Source organism: Eupeodes corollae, chromosome 1 (genome assembly GCF_945859685.1).
Source record: "Eupeodes corollae chromosome 1, idEupCoro1.1, whole genome shotgun sequence".
Taxonomy (NCBI): domain Eukaryota; kingdom Metazoa; phylum Arthropoda; class Insecta; order Diptera; family Syrphidae; genus Eupeodes; species Eupeodes corollae.
This window is the reverse complement of record NC_079147.1, coordinates 120,962,697-120,980,837: the sequence shown is the minus strand read 5'-3', so window position 1 is coordinate 120,980,837 and position 18,141 is coordinate 120,962,697. Positions and strand designations below refer to the sequence as shown.

The window sequence follows — 18,141 nt, the reverse complement described above, 5'->3', positions numbered from 1 at the left end:
CATTGAGCTCTGATGTGAATAATTCACGTACTGCTGAAATAATACAAAATCATAACAAAAAATCTTAGCCTGTTGCTCATATAGGTTGTTTAAATAATGCTTCTAGTTTCAAAAGCAAAATTAAAATAGCTTCTAAAGATACTATCTCAAATCAAAACATTATGCTTTTGTTTAATAAAAATAAATACATTAAATAAAGAGCTTTGGGTTCATACTAACAATATAATTGAATTAAAAGGCATAGGTAAAACTCCCACATCAACACTAGGTACAATCCTTCTTAACATAGAAATAACACCAGGTGTAAATCTCAAATTCTTATTTCATGTAGTGCCTGCAAATTTTCTAATAAGTAAAGACGGAATTTTAGGTGAAGACAATACTTTAATATACCACTTCAAAGATAAAAGATATACCTACCACAGATTTCATAAGTAAACGAAAGTCTATTACCATACCTGCTAGATCTGAAAAAATAATAAAATATGGACCAATTCTCGGGCAAACAAATCAAATTTATTTCTCACAAGAAATTCGTCCCCAAATTTATACCTCTTTAGCTCTAACCGAGCCTACAAACGGATATACATATATGTCCGTACTAAACGCCAACAATGAAGATGTCGTCTTACAAGATTTAAATTTACAATTTTCAAATGGTAATGACTACTATATTTTTAATCTAAACTCATTCGATACTCAAACCAATTTAAACGACAGATTGAGTAAAATTCAAAACCAACTTCCACTAGATCACCTAAATAGTGAAGAAAAGAAATCAATTATTGACATCTGCCGTTCTTACAACCATTTATTTTTCCTTGATGGCGATACCCTGTCAACTACTTCTGAAATTACATCAAATAAAGACAAACCCAAATATACCCCCAGGAAACATTAGACCATATCGATTAGTTCAAAATTCATTCAAAGAAATAAATTTCAACAACGAAGTCCTTGACAATTAACTATTCAAGAACAAAGTTTCAAAAAGAAGCATATTGAACGGTGGTTTATTCAATGGAATAGGGATGGCAGAACAGTTTTTATTTGGACGCGAAAAAAATAGATGATGCATTGAGATCAGTTTAAGAAAACCAGAATAACTTGCACCATATAACAGAAAACCAAATGACAATAATCACTGACATGTTAGTCGAACTAAACAAAACAGCTAAAAGCATAAATCATAATTTCAACTATGTTACAGAAGAAATCAGACAGAACACACTAAGACTTCAAAATCTTACTAGTTTCGAAAAAAACACTACATAACTTTGACCAAATATCCAATTTAGAATTTTCATTTGCTACACAAATTCTCTTAAAACAATCTCAAATACTTGACATCTTACAAGGAGAAAAGTTTATGAACTAGATAGCAGATTCCTTAATTCAGAAGTATTCATTTCTACATTGAAAGACATCCAATTAGAACTACCAAACAATATAAGATTCCTAATAAAAACATCTAGAATGAACCTTCCAATTATAGACAGAATCACTACGACGAATCCGATTTTCGTCAATTTTTAAATCATCGGTCGAGTATCTGGGCCATGAGATAAATGGCGATGGAATTCATCCAAAGGCTAATATGATGAAGGCAATAGTAAACGCTCCTGCTCCCGTTGAATTTTCTTCGTTAAAAGCATACTTGGGTTTGTTAAATTTTTATAATAAATTCATTCCGAATCTTTCTGCTCGATTAGCACCCTTGTATGATCTCTTAAAGAAAGAGAAATCTTTTAATTGGAATCAAGATTGCGAAAAGGTTTTTAACGAGAGTAAATTTTGGTTATATGATAATAACATGTTAGTACACTCCCCCCCAGATAAAGCTCTCGGTATTGTTTGTGACGCCAGCTCATATGGTGTTGGTGGGGTATTATTTCACATAGAGAAAAATGGTGAAGAACGTCCTATAATGTTCGTGTCTAGCACTTTATCGAATGCTGAGAAAAATTATTCTCAAATAGAGCGTGAAGCTCTCGCGGTGATTTTCAGTGTGAAACGTTTTCACAAATATATATACGGGCGTAAAATTACAATTTATAGTGACCATAAGCCCCTAGAGAACATTTTTGGTGACAAAAAGAATAATGCAATAGCTGCCGCAAGATTGCAACGATGGGCTCTGATACCATCACAGTACGATTATAAGATAGTTTATAGAAAAGGAAGCGCTATGAATAACGCTGATGCTTTATCACGTTTGCCCGTGAGCGAGCCAACTGATGTGTCTAGTTGCATGATAAATTTTTTTAATATAGCTGGTAATTTACCCTTGAATGCAAATGACATTGCAAAAGAAACATCGAAAGACGATACTTTGAGCAAAGTTATTTCTTGTATGAATTCAAATGGCCAGCTTATTTTGAAAATAAGTTGTTGCAAAAACTAAATAGTAGAAAATTAGAATTTTCTATTTCGGATGAGGGATGTTTATTGTTAGGTTGTCGAGTAGTTATTCCAAATTTATTGAAAGGAAAAATGCTAGAACTCTTACATGAAGGACACTTGGGTGTTGTCCGCATGAAAGAGCTCTCCCGAGGTACAATGTGGTGGTTAAATTTAGATCGTGACATTGAGCACTATGTTCGAAAGTGTGATGCGTGCCAGCAGGAAAGCTCGGTATATGAATATAATGCAAAGGATAATAGAAAAGACAGTAATCCGAATACACCTATAGCTTTGAGTAAAAGTGTAAGAACCAGAAAAAAACCCATAAGGTATCCTAACATTTAAGTTTGAATACTGTTGAATATTTGGAAGTTATGAAGTTGATTAAATTATATACAAATTAATAGAATGAGAATAATGTATTTGAAGTAAATTTAAAATTATAAGGAAGATATGTTAAAGTAAGAAATAATAAATAAAATAAGAATTTATTTGAAATAAAATGAAATATTTCAATTATTTTGAAAATAATTATTATTTTAAAAGAATTTAAAATTATTTATAAAATAATAAAGATCCTTTTAAATATTCTAATCTTATAACAACTGAATTTAATTATTATACAAACATTGTAACTAAGTAAATAAGAAACTTAAGGAGAAAGGAGTGTTATGTCTATATATATTATATTGTGCTATATGCATAACCCCTAGATCCGTACTATAAGTAGAATCACAAGAATACATGTAATAGGTTAAGTATGTAATTATGTTAAGATCAGTCTGGTTAGTCATCTCATTAAATAAAGATCATCTAACTTCTTTTATTAAGCAAGTACTGTGAATGTACATGACATCCACAACTAGTGGCCCAGTTGCTTACTTTCTTCAAAGCTGACTCTGTGATTTCACTAATCACAGAGGTGTACTTTCCTGACACCAATAGCACCAAATCATCCGCGTAGGCTACCGCCTTCACTCCACATCTCTCTAATTTAACGAGAATTGTATCCATGATCGGAAGCTATAGAAGAGGCGAAAGAACACCACCCTGGGGTGTTCCCCTACTCACGTGTTTTGTTGCGATTGTATTGCCTAGAGAGGCTCGAATCTTCCTACCACTAAGCATGGAAATAATCCATTCTCGAATGAAGTCTTCTACACTGAACTTAACGAGCGATTCTTCTATAGATTCTGTAAGGACGTTGTTAAAAGCACCTTCTATGTCTAGGAAGGTGGCAAGAGTAAATTCTTTATAATGGATTGCTTGTTCTACAGTGCGCACTACCTCATGAAGGGCAGTCTCCGTAGATTTGCCCTTAAGATAAGCATGCTGAGAGCTTTCGAGACGTCGTCGTCCAACTAGGATTTCTCTAATATGGTAATCAAGAATGCGCTCAAAGGTTTTAAGCACAAAAGATGTTAAGCTTATTGGTCTGAAATCCTTCGCGGATTCGTGACCTCGCCTACCCACTTTTTCTCATAAATGGGAATTCCCCCATAAATTTCGACTTACGCAGTGTAGGTGTAATTTTTCTGTTCGAGTTATAGAGAAATTCGAGTTATACAAGTTCGAGTTATCAAAGTAAATATGAATGGAATGTAGACTCTAAATGCTACTGCCACACAATTTGGTTCGAGTTATAAAAACGTCGAGTTATCTAAGTTTGAGTTATCGAAGTTTGACTGTATTTCCTTATTCTACAAAACTTTTAAGTGCAACGTTATATTAAATGAAGTGGTAATTTTCATTCATACCTTAAATAAGAAAGTTGTTTAATCCACGTCAACTTCATAAGAAAATTTGGGTTTATTGTGGTTTGTGTATACATAAGTGTGTTCATAAAAAAATGCACGACTGGACCACACAAACTCGCTTCTGTATTCAAAGAGTCTGCTTTAAAATAGTACCTGTAATTTAAGATGCATAAATTTTAATACCTTTTGATTTGTCAAAACAAAATTAATTTCTTAGATTTTTTGTTTGAAAATCATTAGATCCGTTTTCTTTAAATTAATTTGGTATGTATATAACTTTTCAATTCTTGTTTTAAAATATTTAAAAACTAGAAGACATAAATTCATCTTGTTTGCAGTTTTTAATTGCAAATTAATAAGAGCAACAAATTATTTATAAAATTATGGTGTTGAAAATTGAAATTTTTTAAAAACTTTTTTGTAGGTACTCAATTTAAAGTTTAAAATAAAATTTTTCAAAAACTATGCATAGTATTGACTTGATTTAAGAAAACGTAAAATTTATTTTAACTACTATTTTCCAATTTTAAATAATCATTTTTTAAATTACCCTTCCTCCTAAACGGGCGGTTATAGACCCCACTTCCATAGTAAAAATATAATATCTTGTCGCCTGAGTTATCGTTCTCTTGCCGGAACGAGTTTGAAATAAAAAAGTGTGTTTTTTAAAATTTATTAAGGACTAGTAAACCCGGCGAACTCCGTTTCGCCATCAGATGGCTTCGTTTTTTGTAACATTTCGTTTGGGGATTAAAAGATAAAGACAAATTATTTTTTGTATAATATATTTGAAAAGAAAAAACTGTATTTTATTTCACAACAATAATGAATTCATTTCAATTACAAATTGAAGTGTAACTAGTTGAACTTCTCTAAGTAAAAAATGAAGGTGAATCCAAAGTAAAAACTGAATCGATTCGTTATTATACTTGTCCCCAAATTACCAATTTCATTGAAGTGCTCTTTGGTGAACCACATTTTTTGTTTTTTGATCGCACGTTAACACAAACAAAACCTATATTTTCCCAACTCGTGAACATTGCGAACGTCGCAATCGGAATCATTGGTATTCTAGGAATACATACATTTTAACCTGATGCGTACTTTTCGCAAATAATGGTTGCCTCAATCAAATTCCACATAAGTCTTTTCACCGCAAGTCGAGTACTCAATATCAATATTATGAAACATTTAATGTCTGCATGACTGTTATTGTTAGAATTTGAATTAAAATGAATTTTAATATTATGGAGACAGGAGAAAACAGGATTCCGAGACTTGCGCTAAGTCACATTATTAATTCGGGAGGAGAATGCGTAGTGGTATAAAATGGCGAATGATTGCTCAACAACTATAACCTTAAATTATAACAATATGAGTTTGATAAACTCCATAGCTAAAAAAAACATTAAATGGACTTATAAATATCTCTACTAGATCAATGGAACTAATCTACATTTACATTTTTGCACACTGAATTTGCCTGTCTTAAACAACGGGAAATTGGCTCATTTAAGCCATGACTTACTCTGTGTTGAGGAATAAAGAAGATATCAAACACTTTTAAAGTATAAACCGGACAATTAAAACAAACCTCTCTTAACAAAAATGGACAATCAATTTTAGAATTTATCAAGTCTCTAATAAACTTTGAATCAAAATATTTTCGTCGAATTTTCAAACTTTTTAGCATATGAAGTTCGAGGAATATTCCAGCGTAATAGATAAAACATGTATCTAGAAAGGCATTTTTAAATTCTTTCTAGTCTATTTGAGTGAATGGAATAAAAAGGATCCCAAACTATACAACCATATTCCAAAATAGACCTCACGTTTGCGAACTACAGGCTCTTAAGAGTGAAGTAATCCTTAAATTCCTTCGAATTTCTTCTAATAAATCCTGACATAGAACTTGATTTGGCTACTAGATAGTCTATGTGGCTATTAAAATTGAACTTAGTGTGAAATATTACACCTAGATCCTTCTTTTCTCTAATTTTGGCAAGAGTTGTATTTATACAAAACATAAAGGTGATGAACGACGACAGAATGTAAGACTCCGACTCTTAGATACATTTAAAAATAGTTTATTGTTTACACATCAATTATATAAATTGAATAAGACTGTTTGCAACTTTAAATAATCTGATACATTTTTTACGATCCAGTACATTTTCAAATCGTCACCAAACATAAGACATTGTGAATGAACAAGAACATCTGGAATATATTTGACAAGTAAGAGAAACAACAAAGGGCCCAGATGACTTCCTTGGGGTACACCGGATCAACCACTTATTATTAAAAGAAGTGATCTCTCCAATGCAACATGGTTTTGGTTGCATTGGAGAGATCACTTCTTTTAATAAATGTATAAGCTTCATATAAATCAAATTTTCGAAAAGTTTTGGGATAGCTGATATTTTACAAATTGGACGATAGTTTTGGACATCATTTTTTGAACCTGCTTTGTAAATAGGAATGATAAAGAATTTTTCCAACTTTTAAGAAATGTGCCTGACTTAATAGACCGGTTAAATATAATGCTAAGTGGCAAAGCAATTGCCTGTGACGCATTTTTAAAAAGCATTGGTGGGAAACCATCAAATCCTGCTTTGTTATCTAAAGTCTTCTATAACTTCGTTTACCGAAATATACAAAATTTAATGAATTTTTAGATTTATTATGAAAAGATGATGTGCCTTGATTTAGAACCACATATATGGATTGAAAATATTTGGCAAACAAATTGCATACGGTTGAAAGATCAGATGATGTAACGTCTAGATACTGCATTGTATATATTAGGAATACCCAAAACACCAAAATATTTGGAATAGCTTTTAAGGCTTGTTTCAACTTAAAAATAAAAAAATACAGAAATCTACTGAGATAGAAGAACTGTTTTTGAAGACAATATTTTTGATACAATGTTTCATTATTTTTTAGAACAATGAACAATTTAAATGCTTTATTTTTGCGGTTATTTAAATTAATCAATTCCTTGTTAAACCATTTATTTGGATTTTTGAAGCGAATTTTTGAAACATATAAATTAGCTGCCTCCTTTAGCTTAGAAGTAAACAGGTGATTTGACAATGACATAAAATCACCTTTTATATACTCATAAGTCATAATCATATTCATGTTCTAGACTGTTAACATTTTTAAAATAGTTATAAAATTTGATGTTTAAATCAAGTGTAAAATGATGGGGGCATTTGGATAGTGAAGTTAAGGAGATAAAAATTAAATCATGGATGCGAATCGAAAAGCTATCAATCTGCTTAAGATCAAACTCAGCTAATCTATCAACAATTTCACTTTCTCAATCGTACCAAACATTAAAAGGCAATAAACATTAAAATTTCTTGTCATAAATCCATTTTAAAGATGGCAAGTTAAAATTTCACTCATGATAGTAGTTCATTATGGGCTCGATGTGATCCCAATTAAAAGCCTTCAACGAGAGCTTGTTAATCTTGGCCTTAAGTGTATGAACTTAAAAATAATAATATAACAACACCAACTATATATACGTGCATATGTATTCTATTTAGTGTTTCTTGAAAGTGGTTCTATCACGCTTGGTGACCTCAAGAAAAACTATAAAACCATATTCAAAACACAGGCTAAATGGGAATTTGCTTAAAAACAGAAACATAAATTCATTCAATGTATCAATTGCAAAATTTTTGGCCACGGCGAAAAGTCTATAAAAACCCATTGTGCTTACTGCTCCGAAAATCATGAAACAAGCAAATGTGATTCAAACAAGATTAAGTGTGCTAATTGCAACCAAACTCATAAGGCCACTGACCCTGATTGCATAGGCCGGAAGAACTTTCTTCAAATGAGCCAGCGATTATCTATGAGAAATTCAAAACGTAATATACAACCCATATCAATTGCATATCAAGCTCATCGTGAATACGTTTCCCACCCCCCACCCCCCCACTAAAACCGCATCATCAAATTGTTATGGCTGGTACAATGAAATCAACTGGAGTAGTTGCTCCAATGCAATCTAATTCATAGGCAGCAAGAACAAAAAACACATGACGCAAAGACACTAGCGAGCTTTTTTCTTTGAAAGAGATTAAGGGTAGCGAACTCAGAAGTCAGAACTCATGTAAATGTATTTGAATGTATTACTGAAAGAACGTTACTCTCTTCATTATCAAATTCAAAATTTGAATTTCCAATTACTCTATATTTGCCTCTTAATATTTTTTGTCTCTCAGAGCAAGGGATATATTTCCGCACAAACACTCAAGCAGCCAATCAAAGAAATAATAGAAATAGATATACACATTCACACAACAAGATATTTGGATGACCAACGTTGCATGATAAACCGGTTTTTTTTTGTATGGCTAGTTAGGTAGATTTGTTGTTGTCTTTTACATATGGTTCGAATTTTATAAAGCAAGTGGGTATTTTGATATCGATGGAGATGTTTTTTTCTTAAATTTATTTTGTTGGTCGACATTTTCTAATTATTGAAAATACCTATTTTGTTTTAAATTTTTTGACTTCCCATAGGAAGTTATTGTAATGGGTCCTATTTGTCAAATTGAAAATTTTGACATTCCTCGACGTTTCAAGGTCCCTAGAGTCGAAATAAAAGATTTTAGAAAGATAAAGCTATGTGCGTGCATGTGTACGTACGTTCGCGACGTTTTTTTCGTTGTCCATAGCTCAAGAACTAGAAGAGATATCGATTTCAAATACATTTTGTTACAGATAATAAGGCAAAAAGATGCAGAAAGGGCTCTCAAGAAAATTGCGTGGGTGGTTTTTTTACCATAGCAGTTTGAAAAAAGGTGAACATTTTGGCTAACACTAAATACATATCTTACGAGCCAATAACGCTTGAGACTTGAATTAAATTTTATATAATACATTGTAACGTGATATCAAAGAAGTATATTTTTTGAAAAAAATCCATTTAATGTTTTTTTTTTTTATCAAAAAACTGAAAAAAAAATTTGTCACCTCCAAAATTTTACGACTATAATATGATTTCATCCCCAAAACAATTTTGTGCAACGAAGAACAATTTTTTTAAAATCTGATAAAATTTTGAGAAAAGGCGAATTGAAATTTTTTTAATACCTAAAAAAAAAAATGCTAAAACTTGGTAAAAATTTACTTTCGATTAAAATTAAAACTTATTTTATTTCACAGAAAATATTGTTTTCGATATTCAGTAATTTTTATATAAAAATCAAACAGTCCTTTTTTTCATAAAAAATAAAATCTACAAAAAATAGTAAGCAAATTTGGTAAAAATTGATACGAGTACATATAGACAAACTTTTAAGCAAGATAAATCGACAGACGGGATGGGAAGTTATCAGTGTGGGTCGCATCCCAGCCTCTTTTTTGAGAATATTATAACGTACATAGAGATGTATTACATAATATTCAATTAAAAAACGATCCCACCATGCAAAGTGACAGGGAAATTCCATCAAGTAGGTAGGTGTATTACATACGCGTTGAAAATAAAGGACATACATATATACTTACCTTCCTCGTTTATACACAGAAAAAAAAAAGTTGTCATATTAACAATCGTCGATAGTCAACCTGAAATTTGGCCAAATTGTCGCATTGACTACCAAAATAGTCAATATGACAACCTTATTTTTAAAAATTGACTACTGGATAGTCAATAGAACAATTTTCGATTGTCAATTTTGGGTAGTCAATATGACAACTGCGGTAGTCAATAGAACAACTTCGGTAGTCAATACGACAATTTGGTTGTCATATTGACTACTCAAAATTGACTATCGAGAATTGTTATATTGACTACCGCAGTTTTCCTATTTACTACCGCAATTGTCATATTGACTACTGCAGTTGTCACATTGACTACCGCAGTTGTCATATTGACTACCGTGGTTGTCATATTGACTACCAAAATTGACTATCGAGAATTGTTATATTGACTACCGCAATTGTCATATTGACTACTGCAGTTGTCACATTGACTACCGCAGTTGTCATATTGACTACCGTGGTTGTCATATTGACTACCAAAATTGACTATCGAGAATTGTTATATTGACTACCGCAGTTGTCTTATTGACTCCCGCAGTTGTCATATTGACTACCGCAATTGTCCTATTGACTACCGCATTTGTCCTATTGACTACCGCAGTTGTCATATTGACTACTGCAGTTGTCACATTGACTTCCGCAGTTGTCATATTGACTACCGTGGTTGTCATATTGACTACCAAAATTGAGTATCGAGAATTGTTATATTGACTACCGCAGTTGTCCTATTTACTACCGCAATTGTCATATTGACTACTGCAGTTGTCACATTGACTACCGCAGTTGTCATATTGACTACTGTGGTTGTCATATTGACTACCAAAATTGACTATCGAGAATTGTTATATTGACTACCGCAATTGTCATATTGACTACTGCAGTTGTCACATTGACTACCGCAGTTGTCATATTGACTACCGTGGTTGCATATTGACTACCAAAATTGACTATCGAGAATTGTTATATTGACTATCGAGAATTGTTATATTGACTACCGCAGTTGTCTTATTGACTCCCGCAGTTGTCATATTGACTACCGCAATTGTCCTATTGACTACCGCAGTTGTCCTATTGACTACCGCAGTTGTCATATTGACTACTGCAGTTGTCACATTGACTTCCGCAGTTGTCATATTGACTACCGTGGTTGTCATATTGACTACCAAAATTGACTATCGAGAATTGTTATATTGACTACCGCAATTGTCATATTGACTACTGCAGTTGTCATATTGACTACCGTGGTTGTCATATTGACTACCAAACTTGACTATCGAGAATTGTTGTGACTACCGGAGTTGTCCTATTGACTACCGCAGTTGTCATATTGACTACCGCAATTGTCATATTGACTACTGCAGTTGTCACATTGACTTCCGCAGTTGTCATATTGACTACCGTGGTTGTCATATTGACTAACAAACTTGACTATCGAGAATTGTTATATTGACTACCGCAGTTGTCCTATTGACTACCGCAGTTGTCATATTGACTACTGCAGTTGTCATATTGACTATCGCAGTTGTCATATTGACTACCGTGGTTGTCATATTGACCACCAAAATTGACTATCGAGAATTGTTGTATTGACTACCGCAGTTGTCCTTTTTACTACCGCAATTGTCATATTGACTACTGCAGTTGTCACATTGACTACCGCAGTTGTCATATTGACTACCGTGGTTGCATATTGACTACCAAAATTGACTATCGAGAATTGTTATATTGACTATCGAGAATTGTTATATTGACTACCGCAGTTGTCTTATTGACTCCCGCAGTTGTCATATTGACTACCGCAATTGTCCTATTGACTACCGCAGTTGTCCTATTGACTACCGCAGTTGTCATATTGACTACTGAAGTTGTCACATTGACTTCCGCAGTTGTCATATTGACTACCGTGGTTGTCATATTGACTACCAAAATTGACTATCGAGAATTGTTATATTGACTACCGCAATTGTCATATTGACTACTGCAGTTGTCATATTGACTACCGTGGTTGTCATATTGACTACCAAACTTGACTATCGAGAATTGTTGTGACTACCGGAGTTGTCCTATTGACTACCGCAGTTGTCCTATTGACTACCGCAGTTGTCATATTGACTACTGCAGTTGTCATATTGACTATCGCAGTTGTCATATTGACTACCGTGGTTGTCATATTGACCACCAAAATTGACTATCGAGAATTGTTGTATTGACTACCGCAGTTGTCCTTTTTACTACCGCAATTGTCATATTGACTACTGCAGTTGTCACATTGACTACCGCAGTTGTCATATTGACTACCGTGGTTGTCATATTGACTACCAAACTTGACTATCGAGAATTGTTATATTGACTACCGCAGTTGTCCTATTGACTACCGCAGTTGTCATATTGACTACTGCAGTTGTCACATTGACTACCGCAGTTGTCATATTGACTACCAAAATTGACTACCGCAGTTTTCCTATTGACTACCGCAGTTGTCTAATTGAAATCCTTAAATCTAATTGTCAATTTATTTTATTTTGAGTGAGACAAATAATTTGAAGTCTATATCTTTATTTGTTCTCCTAACACTTGAGTCGCAGACATTTTTTTTTGTTTTTAGCATGTTTTCGTGTTTTCTTAAAAAAATTCTCAGTTGAGTTTTTTGAAAAAAATTACTTAAAACCAGGAACAATATTTTGAATACGATGAAATAGTTTGATTTCAAAATTCAAAATTTTATCACAAGATATCGTGAATCGAATATATCTGTTTACCAATTTTAATTTTTATGAATTTAACTTTATGTCGAAAATAATATTTTCTATAAAATGAATGAATTGTTTCAAGCCAATATCTTAAATTTTTGGAAAGATATTTGAGTTGAAAATCAATTTTTACTAATTATTTTATGTTTGAATTAAAAATATTAAAATCGTCAATTAAAACTTTTCTAAAGTTTGATTGAATGTTGAAAAGCATAGTTTTTTAAATAAATACATTTTTTTTTCGTAAAATATTCATGACAAATATTTTGTTTCATGTTTTTTATTTTTATCAAAAAACTTACCGATTACAATAACTTCCTATGCTAAGTTAATAACAAATAATTAGGCAACCAAAGTAAATACTTAATGGTTGTCTTATCAATAAACGCTAGATTTTGACAAATAATAACGTTTAGTGAAAGTGTAGCAATGGTATTTAAACTCTCATGGTTTTCCTGTGCTGAGATTCCCCAGTGTTTAAAAAGTGCATATACTTGACTTTTTCAAATAAATTTTAAACATATTGACGGCGCTTCAATTTTATCGGTTTACAAATCAACAGTTTGAAATACGAATACGTTTATAGAATGTAATAACTTTTACTTTAATAATAATATTTGTATGGTGCTGTAAACGTACAGGATTTAACAGGTTTTAGTTTCTGCTGCCTGTTTATATTGTTTTTTCTGAGCTTTCTGTATAATTTTTGCAAATTTGTCATAGTTCACTTTTGCACTGTTTTAATACCTGTCCATAGAAAAAAGCTTAAAAACTTGAATAAAATATTCGAGAATTAATATTTATAACTTTTCCAAATGTATATGCCAAAAATAATAAAATAATTTAGAATGGTAAATTATAGTATTGTTGTTATTCCCTGTTGACAAAAACCAAACCCCTCAAGGTGTTCTGTGCCAGACACCTTCAATGCAAAATCAAATACAAATCTGAAAATATTTAGATTACGTTCAGTGTACTCGTAATGGAAGTAAGTTTTTCAATAATTTTTCTCTATGGTCGCGAAAGTTTTTTTGTATTCAACCTCGAATTTAAAGTGTTTTTTGTGTATGTTCCTATATCAGCGTAATGTTTAAAAGTTATAACAAGGTATGTAAAAAACATTATATTTATTAAACACATAACTTTTTTTTCAGAATAAAGCTACATATATTTAAAATTAATTTTTTTCAGTGTGCAAAATTCAAACTCCCTTAATTTCCAGACTAAAACGGTAAATCAACATTTACAGTTATGTTAAAACTAAAATTGTCATATTGACTACTGAATGTCATCCTATTGACTATTGCGATAGTCAATATGACAACTTGGTAGTCAATGTGACAACTCGGTAGTCAATGTGACAACTCGGTAGTCAATGTGACAACTTTATACTGAATTTTCTATTCAGTTTTTTCCCAAAACTATTATTCTTTCTTTTGCTTTGGCGTCTGGTCGCAAAACAATTTCTTTCCTAAAATAAAATAATTTTTAAAGTTCTTAAATTCCAAATAACTGGAAATTATAAGGTTTATCTAGTTTCGTTAGTGCATTATTAAAAACACCCAAAAACTTCAATTGAAAAAATTACAAGGTAAAACATTATATTAATAAGAAAAATATTTTGAGATATAAAGTTGGCGTCTTTTTTCAACTTAATATTTTTCAAAGTCATTAAATTCAAAATATTAAACGCACTAATATTGTTCAATAGTATCATTGGTGCATTTTGAAATACATACGTAAGAAATCTATTGAGAGAAATGTAAGATAAATCAAATCATATGATTAAAACAAATTATCTAAGGTATCAATACTTTAAAGAAATGCTAATTTGCCAAAAAAATGTAAAGACAACGTGCATCACATTTTCCATCGCGGTTTTCATATTGACTACTGGATGTCATCCTATTGACTATTGCGATAGTTAATGTGATAACTCGGTAGTCAATATGACAACTTTAAAATTTTCTATTGAGTTTTCACTTTTTTTCCAAATATCATTATTTTTTCTTGAGCTTGATGCCACAAGTAGTAAAAAAATGTCTCTGCTAAAATTAAATATTTTCAAATTTCGTAACTTCTTAATTTTAAGAAAAATATTAGTTTTAACTTGTGTCGTTACTGGATATTTAAATAGATATTGAAATGTATGTGCATCAAATTGAATACCCCGGTTGTCATATTGACTACCGCGATCATTGTGTTGACTATAGGGATAGTCATTCTTATATTTTAAATTTAGATTGCAAACATCTTTGTTTTTTATATAAATGTACTTTATTTTATTTATTTTGTATTAAAAATACACGATTGTCCTTAATATTTTTTCCATAGAGATGCAGGCATCGACGTAGAAGTTCAGAGAATTACAAAGTGGTATGATATCCAAGCAGTATTAAAGAATGTCATGATAAGCGACCAAATCGATTTTGAAAGTTATAATATTGAACAAATGCGCAAAGATTTTGGTGCGCCATTATTTGTTTCATTTTCAGGTTGATATTATGCACTTAGGCCAAACACATTCTTCCTCAATGTCGTCAACTCTTAGCCTTTCGACATCAATCCTCAAGGAAAAAACGGAGGAAAGCATTTAATGGAGATTTACAAAAGAAATGATTGCTTTCAACAACAACAACGTTATTAAACAGAAAACTAAGAAATCATTCCGTAAGTACAAACAACAATGAACTAGCTTTTTTTGATATACTTGAGTTTGCAAATGCTTTAAAATTAAAAATAGGTTTCATTTTTGATTAAAAACTGTTATAATACAAAATATTTACGATTAACAAATTAAACTTACAATTTTAGATGCAGATACAGATACCGAAACTTGATTCAATAGCTTGAAGTATGACAATTTATCGGTCGAATAATTCAACAGCTTGTGGGCGGCATGTAGCCAGTTAACTTCATCGAACAAAGCGAAATATTTGAAAAAGGGCCCTAATAAAAAAACTTAAGATACAGACTGGTACGTTACATAAAAATAGACGTTTAAGTTGTTACAAGTTTCTGTTTTCAATCAAATAGCATACAATTTATGTTGAAAAGATTGGCGCAACATTTTAAACAATCTTATTTTAAGGCTTTAACAATTTACTAGTTAGTAATTCGTTAAATATTTTAAAAATTACTAAAGGAGTCCAAAATTAAAAAAAAAATGTTGCGTCTTTATTTTCATTTGGTTTTAGTTTCAAATGAATAGTTTTTGAAAATCAAAAATATAAAAAACCTTCATATTTTTTCAGTTTGTTTTTTCTACACATTATGAGAAGCTTTTTGCCTACTAAAATGAAGCTTAAAACTAACTAAAATTGTTAGCAGGTCAGTTTTTTTTATTTCGAAGATAATATGAAGTTTTTCTAAAACAGTTCTTAACTGAGCACAAATTGATCTACAATCTTATAACCACTTTTATATGAATGTTTTTTCTTATTTCGTTATTAGATCGATAAAGACTTTCAAACGTTCTATGCAACCAGCACATCAATACCTTCCTTGTGGCAAAATCATTGGAATACATCAAAAACTTCATGAAGGAAAACATTAAGGACTAAAAGGTTACAGAAACATTGAACGACTTGGGAGATACTAATTTTGAAGAAGGTACGTACAATTATAATTATGTTCCTTTTTTTATTTTATAATGATTGAAATAAAAATAAAATTAAATATTAACCTATATCTTAATTATGTCTACATAAACAATTGTAGAAATTGATGTGTCAACTTAATTTATAAATTCTCTGTATGAAATTAATAAATACACAAATGTCAAACTATGCATTACTAACGGTATCCTTTTTTATTTTTATTCTTTTCAGGTGATTTCGTGCTAAAGATAATTAAAAGTATTCACTTCTAATTATTTTCAATAGCAGCAGTTTCAAGAAAATGTGGAACCGGAGCCAAGTCAAGAAGCAAATTCACCATCAATGAGTGACTGATGGCCTTTATCTTTAAAGCAGAGACGATGCAAAGTATTAGAGGACAACATAGCATTCCGGAAATCCAGAGGTGAAACTATTCAACCTCTAATACTTACAGTAAGGGAACAAATTAATACTTAATTTTGTTATACGGCCACAAAATCACGACAACCAATGTCTTAAAAGCTGTGGAAGTCTGTTTCAAATACTTTTTTTGTTCAACTTAAACTTCATTGAAAGATGAATCCAGAACTGTCAACAATGCAACCTACAGTTACGTTAAGTATATAATTTAATTATATATATAACAGAAGTAACTCTGTTGTTTTTATTTGTGGTGTATTATTTCTTGGGTTTTACTATTTTTGAACAGTTTTTTATTTCTTAACTACATTCAAAATAATATGATTTTAAAAAAATATATAAAGTAAGCACATTAAGTTAGAAAAACAAGTAAACAAGAAACATCATTTCAACACAAGAAATAACACAAACAAAATTAAAATAACAAATTAAGCTGTTTTAGTTTTGTCCAACACTGTATGCGTTGTATTTAGTATATGAGTAATATTAAAAAATATGGAAATTATCTATTTAAATAAATGTGTTTATCACTAAAAAACAAATTTAGTTTTTAATGAAATTTAAATTTTGAAGATTTTACAGATTGGAAACAAACGGGGTGAGTCCACAAAACACAAAACTGCGGTAGTCAATATGACAACTGCGGTAGTCAATATGACAACCGCGGATTGACTACCGCAGTTGTCATATTGACTACTACAGTTGTCATATTGACTACCTTAGTTGTCATATTGACTATCACAGTTGTCATATTGACTATCACAGTTGTCATATTGACTACCTTAGTTGTCGTATTGACTACCTCAGTTGTCATATTGACTACCGCAATTGTCATATTGACTACCGCAGTTGTCATATTGACTACCTTAGTTGTCGTATTGACTACCGCAATTGTCATATTGACTATCACAGTTGTCATATTGACTACCTTAGTTGCCGTATTGACTACCTCAGTTGTCATATTGACTACCGCAATTGTCATATTGACTACCGCAGTTGTCATATTGACTACCGCTGTTGTCGTATTGACTACCGCAGTTGTCATATTGACTACCGCAATTGTCATATTGACCACCACAGTTGTCATATTGACTACCGCAGTTGTCATATTGACTACAACAGTTGTCATATTGACTACCTTAGTTGTCGTATTGACTACCGCAATTGTCATATTGACCACCACAGTTGTCATATTGACTACCGCAGTTGTCATATTGACTACTACAGTTGTCATGTTGACTACCTTAGTTGTCGTATTGACTACCGCAATTGTCATATTGACTACCGCAGTTGTAGTATTGACTATCTCAGTTGTTATATTGACTACCGCAGTTTTCATATTGACTACCATAGTTGTCATATTGACTACTGTGTTAGTCAATACGACAACCGTAGTTTCAATTTCTTTCAACCAAAGTTGTCATATTGACTACCGCAGTTGTCATATTGACTACCAAATTGTACAAAAATTTCAGATCTCAAAATTGACAACCGAAAATTGTTCTATTGACTATCGCGGTTATCGGCTGAAAATTGACAACCAAATTGTCATATTGACTACCAAAATAGTCAATAGGATGACTTTTTTCGTTCTGTGATGACTTCTGCCTTTTCCTTTATCTAAGGAAAGGGCACGAGTAC

The 18,141-nt window shown here is 31.5% G+C and overlaps 2 protein-coding genes and 1 long non-coding RNA gene across 7 annotated transcripts in view; 2 read left to right on the top strand and 1 right to left on the bottom strand.

Annotated features, from left to right (window-relative positions):
- Positions 1–4,313, bottom strand: part of LOC129942843 (homeobox protein prospero) — a 238,951-nt gene extending 234,638 nt beyond the window's left edge. For 4 of the 5 annotated variants that reach the window (XM_056051933.1, XM_056051936.1, XM_056051934.1 and 1 more), the window contains exon 1: positions 4,161–4,313. The gene's annotated coding sequence lies outside the window, so the exon portion shown is untranslated. The remainder of the gene's footprint in view (positions 1–4,160) is intronic. The other variant, XM_056051937.1, reaches the window with a different exon arrangement.
- Positions 1–18,141, top strand: part of LOC129943382 (probable serine/threonine-protein kinase clkA) — a gene marked incomplete at its 5' end in the record, with an annotated part of 86,297 nt that overhangs the window by 28,039 nt on the left and 40,117 nt on the right. The window lies entirely within an intron of this gene.
- Positions 14,795–16,686, top strand: LOC129942844 (uncharacterized). Its single transcript, XR_008781105.1, has 5 exons — positions 14,795–15,151; positions 15,296–15,458; positions 15,736–15,811; positions 15,935–16,093; positions 16,312–16,686. It is a non-coding gene; the product is annotated as an uncharacterized LOC129942844 (long non-coding RNA).